Source organism: Falco punctatus, assembly GCF_963210335.1.
Source record: "Falco punctatus genome assembly, chromosome: 6".
In the NCBI taxonomy this organism is placed as follows: domain Eukaryota; kingdom Metazoa; phylum Chordata; class Aves; order Falconiformes; family Falconidae; genus Falco; species Falco punctatus.
In genome coordinates, this window is record NC_137585.1 from 5,944,608 (window position 1) to 5,961,271 (window position 16,664).

Genomic DNA, 16,664 nt, shown 5'->3' on the forward strand with positions numbered 1-16,664 from the left:
ATAACAATCACCTTTTTTAACAGAAAATTATTTATTTAATAGCAAGAGGCGACTTCTTAAAAACATGCATTAGGCCTACCTCTTAGCACAAAGAAGTCCATAATGCAATATTCCTAACCCACCTGGGACTGCCTAGGAGATTCTCCAAAACCTTCAAATCCTTTGAAATGTTTCTTAAAAATCCATTATTTTACAGCCAGAGAGAACTTTAGCTGCCAACAGGTTTTTCTGCCGTTGTCTGGGGCTTTTTTTTAGCTGTCCTTTAACTTACAACTCCCCAGTTTAAACAGAAGTGCCTCCTCACTGAACAAACCAAGTTAATTGAAATCCAAAGCAGCAGATCTATTCACTGGCACTACAGCTACAGACACTACTTGCTCCATTTTATTACCAGCTTTATTTCCAGAACCAGAGCGAAACTTTTCAAGGCTTCATAATATCAGTGTGCCAAGAATTGGTGGCACATCTCTTAGCTGGGGAATGACGTTCACTGTTTCCTTACACACACACACACACACCCCCCCGCCTCATTTTTATTCAAGCTTCTAAATTAGTATTTTGTTGATAACTTCAGATGTGTTTATTGCTTCAAATGTCCTGTTAACTCTAGCAAAGTAGTTCTTCCCCTCCTAAAATTTGGATCTCAAGCTTTGAAAATCAGATTTGGGTGTAGAGGGGCTGCTGAAGTTATGGCAGAAACGTGGGGGTCTTAAAGGTGGAGTCGTTGATGCCTTGGGACGGTGGTCAGACTGGAGTGATGCAGCTGGAGCGTTAGCAGCCGTCCCTTTCCTGGGATGGGTGGGTTTTCAGGCACCTGTCATTTTCTTCTGAACCAGTGCAAGTGTCTGTTCCCCAACAGCCCAGGGCTTTTTTGTAGGAAAGGATGTGGACATGTCCTCAGGATTCTTATGTGTACAGTTAGCAGAAGCCCAGCCTGATTGTAACCTTTTTGAGAAACTTTAAAAATTACTACAAGAAACCTCTTGATTTTATGAAAACGCCAGGCAAGAAGAATGTGGTCAGAGAAAGAGCTGGAGAAACACTTTCCAGTACCCAGTAAGATATTTTTATAATCTTAAAAACTTTTTCACTAGGAGGATTTATTTTCCTTTGAACCCCAAGAATATTCTAGAAAAAAAAATGTTAGCCCTTTCAATAGCACAAAGTCTCTTCGCAATCTGGATACAGCAGCAAAGAGTAAAGTATGCCGAAGTAAACTTAAATCCAGCATTTGATGCTGTAGCTGGAACTCGGGGAGCACCAAACCTGTTGGCCAGGGGCCGTAGGACCGTGTTTGGCGTAGCGCTTGCGCAGGGCGGTGCGGGGTGCCCTGGGTCCCCATGCTGGCAGCCGGGGCAGCTGTGCGGAGCAGAGCTGGCAGTGCTCATTGGGTCACAGTGTGCTTTATTTTAGCGTTGGAGCAGACAGTTATCTAACACACCCACATGAGGAAGTGCTCTGGAGCAGTTATTTCATGCTTTGCCATGCCCTGTAGCTAGAGTAATTTTGGGCTGAATGGCGTGTGTATATGTCTCTTTCACTGCTGTGAAACGAAAAGCAATGCTGTTGGGTTTTTTTGTGTATATGTTTTTGTGGTGGTTTGTGTTTTTGTGTGTTTTTGGTTTGGGTTTGCTTTTTTTTTAACAGGACCAAAAATGAGATGTAGGACAGTCAAATCCAAATGCCAAACAAATACTGAGTCAAATTAATTTTAATAGTGGAGGATTTTGCTTTTCTCTTAAAGGAGGAAAAAAAATATCTCTTGTTTATTTTGATAAAGACAGTTGTAGCAATTTCCTGAGTTGGATATATCATTATTATAAATATTATCCACAGTTTTCCTATTTTCACAATTTCTTCATAGGCCCAGCTTATTCACAAGGGAAAACAGCTGCAGAAAATTTTTAAAAATGTAATATTATTTATATAAAACTTTGATGTAAATAGGGAACAGTGTCCCCTGTTAGAGATTTCTGTGGGATGGCTTACAAATCCCATACAAGAGAGATTACAGTCTTAGATAAATTGTTATTTAAATCATTTCAAGAAAACCCTGTTCATTTTTGCAGACCATATGAGGTTTTAAGCAGAATGATTTGAATAGGAGTTCTGTTTAGAAATTGATGGCATGCTGTGGCCTTATAGATTTCAGTTGGTTTCACTCCTGTCTCTTTTTATAGGGCTTTTTTACACTGTGATCCGTATGGTAAAGAGCTTCTACTGAAAGAGATTCATAAATGTTAATAGACAATTAAATACTAGAATTTAACTTCAAGTTACTTAGATTACTTTTTTAAGGCAAAACGTCTAGCAAATCCAAATCCTTTATAAATGTTTTGATTTATTTTTTAAATGAAACAATGCACTGGAAATAGTTATTTTTAAAGTATAACTTGTTCACTCTAGGGCCTGCAGTTCAAACTGTGCTACCGAGGGAAAATGATGATGAATCTGAGTGAAATGGACTTCACTGATCTTGTTAGTTTGGGCCAAGAAAATTCAAAAAGTAAACAAGCAGTATGAACAGTGAAAAATCGCTTGGATTTTTCATAATCCATCTATGCCAGTAATCCAGGCTTCTCTTGGTAAAGAGTAGGGCTTGACTTTGCACCACCAGATTTTGAGACACTTCTGTAATATCTGTACAGCTTTAACTTGAGGAGATTTTCACAGCTATATCAAATTTTCAGTGAGAAGTGAATAAAGGCAATGGCTTTTTTCCAGGATGGTTTTTGCTTTGATGGTGTTGCCTATATTCCTGGTTATTATTTATCTTAAAAGTTAATATTTAGTTCTAACAGTGCTGAGCCAATTCTCCTCTAATAGGAAACTGGCATTTCAGAATGATTACTGGCTACGTCTTTCATGTTTTCATATATTTTTTGTACTTAATCCTTCAGTGCTATCATGTACTATGACGGCATTTTGACCGCCTGGTGCTGGTGGGAGTTCTGTTGCAGATGGGTCTTGTAAAATGGTCCCTGGAGGCACAGGGACATGTGCCACCTCCTTCTTCCCTAGCCGCTGGGGCAGCCGGGGCTGCCGGTGCCGTGGGGCTGGTTGACACGCATCCCAGAGCTTTGCAAGAAGGACGAAGTTCAGATTTTATCATGTGCAGTGAAGACTGAGTATCTTGAAGTAGTTAAAAATACAGGAGTGGGAAATCGGGCTAATGGGATAAAGCTGTCTTTAAAGAAAAAACCTATGGTTCCTCTTGACAGCTGGGGTTTGGCTTAGGTGAAGCGAGCGTGGAGGGTCCCAGCCTGTTTGTGATGGGGCAGATGTTCACCTCTCTGAACGGCGAGCCGCTGCCTGAGGTGGCACCAGGTGGCACTACGGGAGGTAAGGGCATGGACCGCGCCAGCACAAAGGCTGAAATCCTTTCATGCCAAGAACTGATCTCTTCCCATCAGCCACAACCGGCCCCGCCAGCCCCATGGAGGGCAGATTTGCAGCCTGTGCTGTACTTCTTCTCAGGTACTGTTCCTCAACGCCTTTTGTGAACGATAGATATTCTAACAGAAACCAATCCTACCTAATTCAGACAGTGGCAGGGTCTTTAGGACTTCAATCTCCAAATGCCTCATGTCACATGCCTTTCCTTGTGCTTTTCTGAAGTGGACACAGACCCCTAGGTAACACGTTATGTCCAGTTTGCACAAATGTAAATGACAGTACAAAGGGTGAACCAGAACCTGTGTGGTCTTCCTGAATGTTTGAGGTGGTGTCAAAGCGGTGGTTGTACAAGTCTGTCTTAAAAACAGGTGGTAACTGCAGCGAAGAGGAGAGGAAACCTGAATGGGCAATGGTTCCGACCTCCGCAGAGCCCCTGTAGGAAATCCTTTGCAGGTCAGGAGAGGTGCCATTCTGTAAATTACACCTCTAAGTGACCTCTTAACGTTACAATTCCATAGCAAATTTATCTTGGGATTGCGGTAGGGCTAAAAATGCAGGCCGGTATAGTGTGCCATTTTGTTCTGAGGTAGATGCAGTGTAGAGATTACAGACGGTTTGTTATGTTGTGTTGTTTGGGGTTTTCTTCCCCAAGTAGAAAACAAGCTTTCTAATATCTTGCTTCTAAAATCATCAATAGCTGGAAATGCGATCAGTCCCTTAAGGGATTTTCCCTTGACTGGGAAAGTTGCCTTATGGACTTCAGAGTTGTCCTTTCAGCCGGCTGAAAGTTAATTATTGATTTCTCTTTCCTCCCTAGAGATCCATATGCCTTTTCTTTCTGGCTAGAAATTTAGTGGTCACAGTGCAGGAATTTGAGAGCAATCATCGTGTGGCAACACAAGATTTCATGGGCAGGATGGCAGGCACGGGTAAGATGGAGGTTGATACGGGGAGAAAGGGAAGGAAGACAACTCGGTAAAAGCTTACGTCCACTGTCGTTTTATGTGGGGTGGATGTGGAGCCTTATTCTCCATGGCTTTGGCTCCTCAGCTCCTTGGCAATTTGATAGCTAAGTGAGTCACAGACATTAGTGACAGAGAGGAATGCTGAGAATAATAACAAAACAACAACAAAATCCCAACCAAAAAATCTCATTGTTTAGGCACAAACACCAGAAAACCATGTTTAATTGCTGATGTGCTCCCTCTGCTGGTCCTCGAGAACTAACAAACGCTATTCCCAGGAGGCCGGGCCACACCCTCTGGGACACTGCCTTACAAAAACGGTGTCCAAATGAATGGCTTTGAGCTCTCTTGCAACGAGCACTATTAACAGGAAAAGAAGTCTTCTGACAAAGTATGTTAAAGCCTTACACACCAGGCATGACTGCTGAGAAAGGTCATGAAATGGCCAATCCCGTAATTCAGCCTTTTTTGCTTTGTTTCCAGACTTAGTTACATTTGATAGGCATTTCTTTTTCTATCATTTTCCAGAGTTTCTATTTTCCATTTTGCTGCTGCTGCTTCTAGGATTTTTCTCATCCGAAGGAGTTTTTTTTTTTTTGTTTGTTTTTTTGTTTTTTTTTTTAATGGTCTCATTGGTGCTTTTAGTTTCAATTTTAGTGCACGTAGTATCTGAAGAAGCCCTCATGTAGCTTAGGCTTCAGCAGCTTCCAATTCTTTCTGTCACTGTCAGTTAAAACTGCTTGTCAGCTTTATACTGTTGTGCCCACTTCATCCTGTCCTTTGGCTTGAATACTGGCTGTTTTTTCAGGATACTCTTGAACATCCTTCCTCGTGATGAATCTGTGTTTCTTTTCCAAACATAGACTGAATTGTTTAATATGTTCCCTACACAGCACATTTCTCCAGTAGATAAGTTTTTAAAATCCAGCATTTTGTGTTTTCACGCTATGAAAGTACAATATCTAAGTACACTGTCTTAAGAAAATGTTTAAGTCCTGGGTGAGACCGAGTATTGGAGAAAAAAGTGAAGAAAGCTTTGTTAGTTCCCATATAATATTTGGAATGTGTGGAAGATGTCTGACATGGTAATTATGTAATGAAAGATTGTCCTGTATTTCCTGCATTTTCCACCTACGTGGACTGTCATGATGAAGAGCCTCGTCTTGCAGCCGTTGACACATCAGTGGGAATCAGCTGTGTGGAGCTGTTGCAGGACTGGGCTCAAGTTTTCCATGTAGAGCAGTGAAAAGTTTCCTTTCTGCAAGTCTCATGCTTCCCATCTAGGTGACTGCTTATTAAATCTTTATCCAGTAGGGACAATAAACCAAACAGCCTGGTGGGTAGCTAATTGGCTGGAGTGACTCAAGCCACATATAAATCTCATTTGTACTCAGTACATTGACTCTCTCTGGCCTCATCGCTCTCTCCAGTATTCGTTTATTTTGAGGCAGCTAGAATATAATGCGAAGACAATAATCCCTGGTTCTTCTTTCGCAAAGTCTCAGAGGATGCTTGTAGGATGATTCTCCATTATTTCCCTTTCATAGGCCCTGCAGTTTAGGAAGGAACCCATCCTCCTGAAACACAGTGCAGGGGACTGGCCCCCGTGTGGGCAGTCACGGCAGAGGCATCAGGAAACCAGTATGGCACTGAGACCGCATCACCCTCCTGTCACCGCATCCCTGGATGAGAGGAATCGTGGCAGGGGTTGGTATCTCTGTGATAGCTTGCCCTCCTGCTGTACCTGCTTTGGGGATAAATAGAGAATTCAGCGCCTGGGGCTACCAATCTGGCACCTTTTGCTGGTGCTAAACTAATACAAGTGATTAGAAGCGACACGAGTTCCCAGCGAAGGCTCAGCCTGTCCTGGCTCATGGGCGGACCGTTTGAAGCCCAAGCAGTGTTTTGTAATTTCCAGCATTTCATAAAAATGCTGCTTTTACTTTCCTCTCCAAGCCACGGCCAAGTTTTGAAAGCTTCAAAGCTTGCTCCAGTTGGATAGAAAAAGTGTGTTTTTAAGATAGTAACATTTCCTAAATGAGCTGGTTCTTTCTGAGCTATATCAAGTTAAAATAATTTATTCACTAAGTTAGTCAGACTCAGCCTGAATCATTTCACTGCTGTGAAAGCAGCTGCTCCTGAATGAGGGTAAAAGCCAGTTGTGCTTTTGCAGTACGTTCTGCTATGCTGTACTTTGTGCCGGACAAGAGAAAGCTCAGCTTTCTTCCCTGGTGTTGGGCATTTCTGGATTCTGGAATTAATTTTCTTTTTCTGCTCATCTCTAAGTCTCTTTTTACGGGGATCAGGATTCCATTCAAAGCCTTTAATATTTGTTTAGACAAGTTGTGTGGTGGTGTTTTTTTTTGTTGTTGGTTTTTTTTTTTTTTTTTTTTTGTTGTTGTTGTTTTTAAACTTGTGTACAGAGATCTTAAATATTTTTGTCTGCACAGAGCTATGGTGTGGTATCAGAAGTTGTAACCAGACTGCAGTGCAGTCACTGCCGTGATGCATGCAAGTATTGGTAAGGATAACCCACTCAGTAGGGAAGCAGGATTTGTAGTTTGTTTCTAGTTGTCTGTGTAACTTTGTCTCAGTGTCTCAGTTACTTGTCTTCAAGACAGGGTTAATGATGTTTGTAATTTTCTGAGAGCAGTTGGGAGAGGGTTAGTTATAGCCATATTAGCTAATTTTGTCTTTCCCTCTCAAATTTGTGCCTCGTTATCACCATAAAAGTACATCGCAACCTCTTTCTTTACTCTAATGGGTTTGCTTTAGCCTCCCAATGAAGTTTTTGAATACTTGTGGTCTTTCTCTGGCATGTCAGAATAGAGCTAACACCTGAGGTCTTGATTTTGGGGTGGGTTTTTTTTGGAGGAAGTTTTCACCTCATGGAGATTTAAGAGCTAGCATTTACTTAGGTAGTTTAGATGGCAGTAACTGTTCTGCCCTAATCGTGCAGTCTGTACTATGTTGCATCTCAGGTGATTTTTGCATATGTTTTGAGCCAGGTATTTTCACTGCATTCAGCCCTAGGCTGTCTTGACCAAACTGCTATTAGTAATGGAGCTAGCTCAGTTAAAGCTGTCTCTATCGTGGGGTGAGAGCCCTCTTGTCTAGATCACATCCGTATCCAGCCCTGTGATAATTTAATCTGCTACGAAAAGTAATTTAATTTTCATTCCACATGTTTTTCAGGTGAAAAAAAAAAAGTAAAACAAAAAGGAAGGAGCTAAAATGAACTTTTCCAGAGTTCGCTGGTTAAGACTGGTTGTTCAGGAACACAGTTTAGTTGTCTGTAAGCTTTTTAAAGAGTTATTAAAATCTGGTTGAGTAATGTTACTATGGAACATTGGCTTCAATGTGGTAGAAGGATACAAATGGAGCATTTAGGAGAGAGGTTTGGGAAGAATGTAAGCAGCTAGAAGAAATAAGAGCTGAGATGCAGGCAGGGGGCAGAGCTGTTCAAAGAAAATGAGGACAAAAAGTCTGAACTTCATGTAAAAAGAGGGGCTAACTTGGTTCCACTGGCAGAAGAGGGAGAAAATTTTAGCAGCAGGATCCTGTGTGAGTAGGACCAGAGTCAGGTGGGATAAGGCCACAGCCCTTTCCTTTTCCCTGATGAGCAGTGAGCTGGAATAATGATCATACAGTAATCGTCTTCAGAGGACTGTGCTCTTGGGATAAGAAGTTCCACATGAAATCTCTGAATGTCTGTGTCTCTGCTAAAATGTTTATGGGTCATATTTTGCCCTAAGTTATGTTTGTATAAAAGTGGATCAATTCCATGAAATTAAGAGTCAACATTGAACTTAGAGCTGAATTTAGCTTTGTATTTCTAGCCTACTGGCTGCAGCTGGCGTATGTGTGAAGCAGTAAAGACGATACATGGTACTCCACAAATGATTTGTGACCAGGAGACAATTTTCTTTAGGACAGTGCTGCTGAATTTGACCTCATTTTTGCTGTGTTAGATACTATCTCCCTTGTGGCAGCCTACATAGATGTGTTAATAAGATCCTTACCACATCTCACCTTGAAATCCAAGCTTATGGAGTTGATGAAAAGGCTTGCTTTTAGGAGGTGGTGGTGGTTATTCTCATAATGCCCAGGAAAAGCCTGTGAAGAATTTAACATCTGAAAAGATACCTTGTTGTTGTTGTTGCTCCTTGTTGGCAAAGGTTTAATTCTGAGACCTTGTGTGATTTTGTTGTTGTTTTGTTTTTGTCTTGCTTTGCTTTGTTCTCATTACCCAAAAAAGAGAGGCACCAGTTCTGTCTAAGTCTTTCGTAGGCTTTCTTAGATAAAGGAGTGACACACGTTCTTCAAAACAGAGAGCATTTATCAGCTGAGTTCAGCTGGAGAAGGGAACGCTCACAAAAGGTTCCAGGACAGTTTAGCCAGAGATAGCTGCTGTTATGAATAAATAGCACTTTGCATTTCTGAAGAAACTTATTCAAATATTTCACAGCATTTAACGAAAGTAGTTAATTTAGTTTTGCTTAACTCCAGCAGCTGAATCAACATTATTATTTCCATTTTTTAATCAGGAACAATCGAGGCACAGAGAGGAAGAGGAAGTGGTGCCTTTCTGTTTTTTCTTCTTCAATGTATTGTACATGCAGATGGGACTTGGAAAAGTAAAGACCATGTTCCGTGGACAAAGGAAGCTCAGATGATTCTTGGCTATTTTAAAGACTGTTAGGCTCTTTTTACACCATTATGGTCTTGTAACACACATGCTACTTCTTTGCCATTAAAGTCTTATTTCTACTTTCAGAATGAGTTACAAAGACCGTACAGTAACTGAAAATTGAGGCCAAACTCATTTAACATACCAGCACGTTAAGTCTTATGTTTAATAGCAGAATTAAGAAAAAAAAAAAAAAAAAAGCTTTTTGGTGATTTGTTTGCTTATTATTTATAATTACTCTCTTAACTCAGTTAATATACTTCAAAGACTTGTAAGGAACAATTATTTTTTTTTTTTTCCCCCCAATTGGGTTCCCCATAGCCGGATATGTCCCAAAGAGCTCCAGTGTTAGCTTTGTCCAAGAAGCAGATGTTCGAAAACTAGATCAGTCTGTCACCTCTTTTTTTGTACAGTAATAATCATAGGGGAAGATTATATGTGGCTGAAATACATAGTGGTGTTGCTGACTTCAGGAAATAGCCATCAAAAGAAGATTGAAACTCCCTGTCATGTGTAAAGACAAAAGTACCTTCAGACAGTTATGTTATTCTGGACTTCTTGTACGTATAACTGCTTGTATGTGCAACTGCTGTTAACCTCTACGAGAGCTGCAATTCGTAGAGGAGAAAGTAGCCCGTAAGGGTTCTTTGGACACAAGCATTTCGAGAGGTTTGTTGCTTGTCTGTTTAAACTGTCAGTGGAGACAGAGCACATGCCAGTAGTAGAGGGAGCTTGGAAGTACTGGATTTGGGCCGAGCACAATTTTTTTATTTGCTTTAAAAAAATGAAGCACAGAGATAATTTTATTAGAATCTTTTGAGAAATACCAATCCCAGTTTTGGATTAGTATTGAATTGAGTCAGTATTGCTGCTGAGGCATCTGTCGGAGAACGAACATTAGGAGGAACAGAGTTGTTCATACATTCAACCTGAAAACTGTACAATGAATAACTTCATTTATGTTTCTGTTACCTGAGGATGAGATTCAGATCTCAGTTCTTGAAACTTGCAAACAAGTTTTGGGTTTGTACTGCTTTCTAATATCTTTTCACTTCCCCAGAGCCAGTTTTAGTGTCTGTTGAAGACCAGATTGGAAGGACAGCAACAGAAAGTTTTATTAGCCAGCACAATTAATACTTTCTTCTTTGAGAGCCAAATTCATCTATTGTAGTATGTTTACAAAAGAAGAGGCTGGAATGCGCAGTAAGTTGTCCCCTTTATCAGAGACATATGGACTCACCGTCACTGGATATATTTGTGAGACGCTGTAACAAAGAACACTCCTCAGGCATGCCTTGCATTTCAAGGGTTGAATGGCAGACTGGATGAATGTCCCTTCTAGGAAATGGATGAACCAGCTTTTTCATATGCGATTTCCAATTTTGGTAATCCCTGAGAAGCTTTTAAAAGCCAGGATGGAGTCTGTAAAACCCTATCTTATTAACCTCCAGAAAGACACAAGGGAGTTTGGATCGCAAGGCTGGTCTGGGTGCCAAGTGCACCTCTTAACTACTCTCAGACTGTCTGAGCCTGCTGTAGCTTTGGTAGACACAATACAATAAGGTTCATGAAGTAGATTAATACAGTAGGTGAAGAGACCATGTTTACTGGGAGACTTCCTACCTGAGAAAGGCAAATCAAGCTTCTCTGTACAGGAAAGCAAATAAATGTCTTTCCCTCCCTCCATACTTCCTAAGCAGACATTTTTCCCCTGTTCCCCTTTCACATATACTTAATGACCTGTTCTGTAGATTGAATGATCTCTGAGATTGTTTGTCTCTGCTGATAAGCATTGGTCCTATGATAGATCCTCAAGTCAATTGTACTTGAGTCCTCTTACTTCTAGAACACTTGTGTCCACTTTATGTGCTAAACTCAGACACAGGGAAATTTGACAGAGGATCCCCATTACATAGTTGCCTCTACATGGTATTGTGGTAATAAAAACTGGCAGCTTTTTTCTCTCATTAAGCATCTCCACTGTTAAGCATTTACATAAATAAATGAGCTTCTGGGTTTGTTTTTTAATTTACTGAGGTACAACTTTTGCTATATATAATTAGGACACATGGAATCTTCAGAACTCCAAAGGAGTGCTTTGTAGGACACGCCACTTTTCCTTCTGGGTGCTGTGAACCATTATATATCTATATGAGTTTTGGGGAACATTTATGTAGGCATTAAGTCAGCAAATCTAGTGGATGCTTACTTCTTAACCATTTTATTGAACTTGCATCTGTGGTCCTTCCTTTGGTTTTGATGGGGATCACTGATATATTTAGGGAGAAATTCTCCTTGGCCCTTCCTTTTTCCCTAAATTTTGAATGTACGTAGAGATCAGTGAGGTGGAAGCACAGTGGGGAGCCTGGAATCTGGAAGAATGACTGGCCGGGGATTTCTCCAAGCTTTCTGGGAAGCCTGCATAAATGAGCTGAACTTCTGGCTAGAATTCTGTTAACCAGCATTGGTGAGTCTCCCTGCCTTGTCAGAGACCATCTTCCTTCCTCTCAGAGCACTTCTTTGGGGAAAAGCCAGGAAGGAAGTAATTCTGTGTGATTTGAGAAAGACTTTAATGGTCTATGCTCTATTTTTAGGAAATAAGCAGGCAAGAGCCCACTTTGTCATATGCATGAAGCTGTAAAGCTTCAACTCTTCATTGCTCTTTGCTTATTTTATAAAGCTTTTACTTTTTTCTGTCTTTACTCTCAACACCTGTATATTTAACCTTAACAAAAGAAGCATATTTGGCTGAGCAAATGGAGTGGTGTTCAATTTGCTTACTTATTTTCTGCCTGAGCAGGTCACGTACCCGCTCCTTGTGGCAGAAGGGCCATATGCCCTGGTTCCTCCTCTGCAGCGTGACCGGATCGGTTGTGTGTGCACAGCAAAACGAAGCTGGGCAGAATTCAGTCAAGGTGCACCAAGATCACCGCTTCTGTGCAATAAAACTGTACTAATGTCCATGCTCAGGAGCTGCAAAGCTTCCTGGAATCACTGGATTTACTTTGAATGCAGCATAACTAATTTGGATGTTTGAAGCACGCCTGATGTCCCAAAGTTTCTTGGCTGCATTCAGGTAGTTCTCTTAGTAGCTGTGCTGGGTTTGTGTGGGGGTAGGTCCTTCTGGATGAGCATCAGCAGAAGATGGTCATGAGTGAGATAAAAGTCAAGCATCCTGAGTAGTCTTCAAACGCTGATTTTTTTTTTTTTTTTTTTTTTTTTTTTTAAATTCAGGTATCTATTTATAATGACATTAAATAAGGCATGTGTAAGAAGAGAAGATGTGGCAAATGTAAATCAGAGGACTTTTTGGGTCTGCTGCAGACGTTCTTACTGCTCTGGGTACTTCAGTTCTATCTCTCTGCTCTGCTGTTCCCTAGCAGTAGAATGGAGTGATGAGAGGAACTTCTGCCTGCCTTGAAGCTTAATGAATGTTTTGTGAAGTGCTCAGAAACATTGAGGTGAAAAAGGCTGGGGATGAAACAGTGATTCTTGCCACATTTACCTTCTCTTGATATGAGAGGAGTGAGCAGAAAATGCACACACTTGAGTTACTGTGAGAAGTGAAGATGTGTTCGTTTCAAAAAGTTTCCCAATAAGGTAGTCTTTTATGCTGTCTGGAAGTTTCTCCAGAAAACTGTCTTCCAGAGCTTTAATCCTTTCCCTCCTGATCGTGTTTTGCCTGATCATGTCATCAGTGGAAGAATACAGAAGGGAAACAAAGAGTAGTAGTGCTGAAAGGCAGAATTTTATGCTTCTAAACCTTGTATCCTACTGATGTCAGTGGACGCTTTAATTCCAGTAGAGGGTTGCAGTTCATTCTCAGAGGTGCAGAGGGTGAGCAGAGGTGGGTATTTGGGTAGAGAGGAAAATGACCATCAAGTGTCCACCTGGGTTCTGCAAAGGACTGACAGACTTGCAGTTGGGAGGCTGATTCCCTGGCGATGGAGGAATACGGCTTTGGCATGATGAGGGATGCTGGTGTGTTGTTTATATCTTAACCCCAGCAGAGAGAAGCGGTCAGGACAGGATTTCAAAGTAGGATAGAGGTGAATATAAATTAGATGGAAACTATGAGTGAAAAAGAGAAAGGTGCAGTTTGACAGCAGTAACTGTCTAGATGTCTGTGTTCTGGAGTTTGTAGCGGAGCCCAGTCTCACCAACAGCATTGCTGCGTGTAGTGTGCTCAGAGTAAATAGAATCCATGAATACTTTTGTAGAGAGCGAGGTTATTATCTTGCTTGTGAAGTCGGACCTGTTGTGACTCTTGGCTCTGCCATTTCTTTCCTTACCTTATTGGTGGGCTAAAGTTGATATTGCTTAGCCCAAATTCACAAACATGAATATGCTTTCATCTCTTTCTCTGTTGCTTTGTTTATCTGTCTCTGTCTATCTCTCTGTGCGCCTGCTGCTTGTCTGCCTGCCAGTTTTTTGTCTCTATCACTTCATCATTGAACCCATCTGTGTAGAAAATGGGATATTTGGCTGTCTTGTATTTTTTTTTATTATTATTTTTTTTATTTGTGTCATTTTGTTCCCTCAGACTTACGAGGATAAAACTCGCACTCCTGGGGGTGCCAGGCATTTCAGATCTTGCATTTAGGAGGAGCCGTGATGCTTTTTGCGTCTGTTTGTCTGTCCATCTGTCTGCTGGTCTATAATAAGCTGTGTAGCGAGACAGCAGCTTACTATCTGTGTGTGTGAAATTAGCTAATTGGTGTTAGCAGCAATATTTTCACATGTTTTATAAGCAAAGTGCAGCAAGGTATATAAATGTAGATATGATCCAGACACACACACATACACACACGCGCGCGCACGCAAGCCTGTCGCTGCTCATGCATAGACGCTCAGAAGTAATTAATGTTAATAAGATTTTAATGTGCTTGTGAGATCATAATGAGGAGAAATGAATGCTCTGATTAGAAAAAGGTAACTGTGTGTGTGTTTTGGCTTAGAACAAGATTTCCCCTCTTTTTTTATAAATCACAATTTCAGAACTTGTTTGTGATTGCATCAGTCGCTTTTTATTTTCAAATTAGAGGTCTGTTTAGCCATTTGAATGATTAGCCAAATAAATGGGTAAAACCCTGATCATAAGGAATGGCGCAGATATTTTTTTTTTCCTCCCCCCTCTTAGAAAGCAATGCTACTGTATGACAGGGCTGGGCAGCCTCATCCTTCTAGCATTACATTTTTTTTGATGCTGCTTTTAAAGCCTCATCAGAAGCTGCTCTCGGAGACAGTGCTCATTTTTTACAAATAGAGATGTTTATCTATAGGTGTCTGCAATGCATAATCAACCACTGAAACTATTGTGCCAAGGCACATTCCTCTTCATCAGTTATGATGAATCCTCAGAGTCCAGATGATCACATGATACCTTGATAATATTTTGAAATAATTAGTTTAAGAAAGCAGAACTGTATACATGTATTTTCTTCTTTTAATCAGCCGGTGTCGAAATAAGAGAGATGGGAAAGTGTTTGCAGGAAGTATTTTATGAGCTAAGATGTTTTTTCACCCTGGATGCTGTGTAGTCACCAGACCCCAGGCTGGCGGAAATCCAGCTGGACACTAGGGGTCCTTCTCTCCAGCAAATCAGTGAAAATATTGTCCAGAGGGCTTTACTTTCATTTGCATACTTATTATTGTTATTATTTTGAGTATTAAAATTTAACAAAATATTAAAAAATCTTGGTTGGTAGTGCTACACAAATCACTTTGGGATTTGGATATTTTTTTCTATTGACACTGAGAGGTTAAATATTCTGTTTTAAAAACATCTAGAACTGAAAATGCAAGTTTAAAAGGTCCATGCTCTGATGCATCCCATGTTGCATACTATCCACTTCTTTAGTTTAGTGGCACCTGGCTTGACTTGTGTTTTAAAGTGTTAAATCTACATTTGAATTTGTGGAATATGGTTCATTTCCAGAAAGTGCTGAGGTGCCACAACAGTGGTTGCAATGAGAGATGTTAGAGCATGGTGATAAGATTGTAATTTCCAAATTGTGCTGAAGAAAATCCAGTGTCGGTAGATACAGCTTTGACATGATTTGAAGTCTCTAAAGATGATGATGTGACAGTTCGTTTATAATGAATGAATTTATTTTGGGGAAGGGAAACATCAGGCATTATGTATATTTGTTTATTCCTCTAAACACTCCTTTCAGTGAGCTGCAGTACAGTGGAGCCTCTGACCCGATCATTCAGATAGCTCAATCAATGAACTTAGTACAGAAACTTTCATTTTCTGAGGTACCTTGGGATATCATCTGTACATGTGTGTGCTTGAGTGTGCTCGTGTGAGTGTACTGTGTGAGATACGAAGCATCCCTGAAAACTGAGCGTCCATGCAGCAAGGCCAGAACAAAGTATTGCCCAACTGTTGCCACCATCCAGGTAAGTTTTAATGACCCTGAATGGAACAAGAACACCTTTACTTCTCCTAAGTGCTTATGATTTGAGAAGGGCTTTAAATATTGACTTAAATAAAATGGTAGTCTGAGCTCTCACTCTAAGGAAGCAACTAATTTTCTTTAAAAATAATTGATCCTTTCTATAGGTAATTTCATTAGAATCTTTTGAGAAATATCAATCCCAGTTTAGGATTAGTATTGAATTGAGTTAGTATTGAATTAATGGAAGATGATTCATTCCAGAAAGTGCTGAGGTACCACAGTAGTGGTTGCGATGAGAGACGTTAGAACATGGAGATGATTGCCATTGCCAAATCACGATGAACAAAAGCAGTGTCAGTAGATCCAGCTTTGAGATGAAGTCTCTAGAGAAGATGATGTGACAGTTCAAATCCCACTTTGGGATTAGTATCCTCTTGCATTTTTTTCATTGCCTGTTTCTGCTTGTTTCCTGTACGTTAACATGCCAGTTCCCAATACTGGTTTCCACAAAGTCAAAGAGTGAGAGTAGGCTCAAGGTAATGGTGAATTCCAGTAAGTAAACCCACTGAATTTTCGTCTTGGAGCAGGAAGCAGCTAAGCAGTGCAAGGACTGTCTTCTAAGTGGAAAATGTTGAAGAAAACATTCAGTTTGATGTTGTCAACATCAGAGATGAAGTAGGCAAGCTCCCTTCAGCTATAGGCTGAAAACTCCTTAAGGCTTGGAGAGCTCAGGAGGAGCTGAGGCAAACTGGCTAAATGCATGAAGTCAGTATGCGAAAATGAGTTGTGCTGAACCCTTGGGGGACTGCTTTAATTCAAGAGTAAATTAGTCTTAGACCAATGTAGCTTAACTGAATAAGGAGCTACAGGGAGCTTTGCTGTTGAATTAGAGCATCTACTCACAGCTTCGAGACAATTAAATCTGTGCATATTGGTGTCAGACCTTTAGTTGATTTGCCTTAACTTTCTCAATGTTCCCATGCAAACTTGGCTTAAGAGATAGATAAAACTGTCCCAAGCAATTCATGCTGTACTGGGGATCTAGAACAAAACAAATTTCAGTAGCTTCTTTGCTCTAAGGAAAAATACAGTCACACCAACCATTACACTGCTCGTGACAGAGCAGTACTGGTTGCCCTGCCTCTCCTTGGACACCGTTGTTTTCCTGTGCAGTTGTTGGAGGATCCGTATACACTGAAGATGTCTTTC

At 40.7% G+C, this 16,664-nt stretch overlaps 1 protein-coding gene across 1 annotated transcript in view; it reads left to right on the forward strand.

The window, feature by feature from the left end:
- ZBTB20 (zinc finger and BTB domain containing 20) overlaps positions 1–16,664 on the forward strand; it is a 518,279-nt gene that overhangs the window by 30,262 nt on the left and 471,353 nt on the right. The gene's annotated exons all lie outside the window — the stretch shown is intronic.